This window comes from Tupaia chinensis, unplaced genomic scaffold (assembly GCF_000334495.1).
Source record: "Tupaia chinensis unplaced genomic scaffold, TupChi_1.0 Scaffold145916_1, whole genome shotgun sequence".
NCBI classification, from domain to species: domain Eukaryota; kingdom Metazoa; phylum Chordata; class Mammalia; order Scandentia; family Tupaiidae; genus Tupaia; species Tupaia belangeri.
Window position 1 is genome coordinate 1,159,062 of NW_006205774.1, and position 925 is coordinate 1,159,986.

A 925-nucleotide genomic window follows, 5' to 3' on the forward strand; every position below is an offset into this window, starting at 1 on the left:
AAAAGCTTATAGGTATCTCCTTAAAATGCCTATCAAAAGGAGGTACTAATTAAGCTACCCTTTTCCCCTTATTATATAATCTATCACCCAGTTGGGATTAATGCCCTTATAAACCTGGAATCTCTTGCCTCTTCTGCCATGTGAGGACAAGATGGTATTTTATAATCCAGGACCTCACCAGATGCAGAATCTGCTGGTACCTTTATCCTGGACTTTCAGATTCCAGGATTGAGAAATACATCCCTGATGTTTATAAAGCACCCAGTCTGTGGTATTCATAGCAGCTAGAATGGACTAAAACTAGGTTGCCGCTTGAATCCTGTGTACTTGCTGGATTTACACCAAACATTTGACACTAAGCCACCTAGGATACAACTGAAGTAGGAAACACGAGTAGGTAGATTTTTCGTGGTAATCATAAAATTAAACAACATAAATGCTGTTTAGGCGAAAACTTATTCTTGGTACAGAAATGAGAGCAATTTCTAACCATATGTTCTAAAGAATGATAGGACTAGATTTATGTCTACAATGAATTGCTTCAACTCTGATTCACAGAAGAAGGTTCACAGGTCATTTCATCAGTAGACAGCAGTTCTGTGATGAATATCTAGGTAAAGGACAAAGCCCGATCTGCTGGTGTTATTAGAAACACACTCTGTACATAGCATAGAGCACTTTCTAGCCAGTCTTCCCTTCTAATTTATTTTTAAACATAGAGAAGTTTTTACAGCAATCTTCACCCTCCACCCCCAAATCATGGACATTAATTATCATTAGTAAATGTAGATGTCCATTTTTTTCTCAACAGAGAAACGCACTCTGGAGAAACCCTAAATTAAAGCAGCAACCCCAAATTATATGCCATGTAATATACATTGTCTGAAGTATTTACAAGTTTTAGATGAACAGGAATGCAATAGCA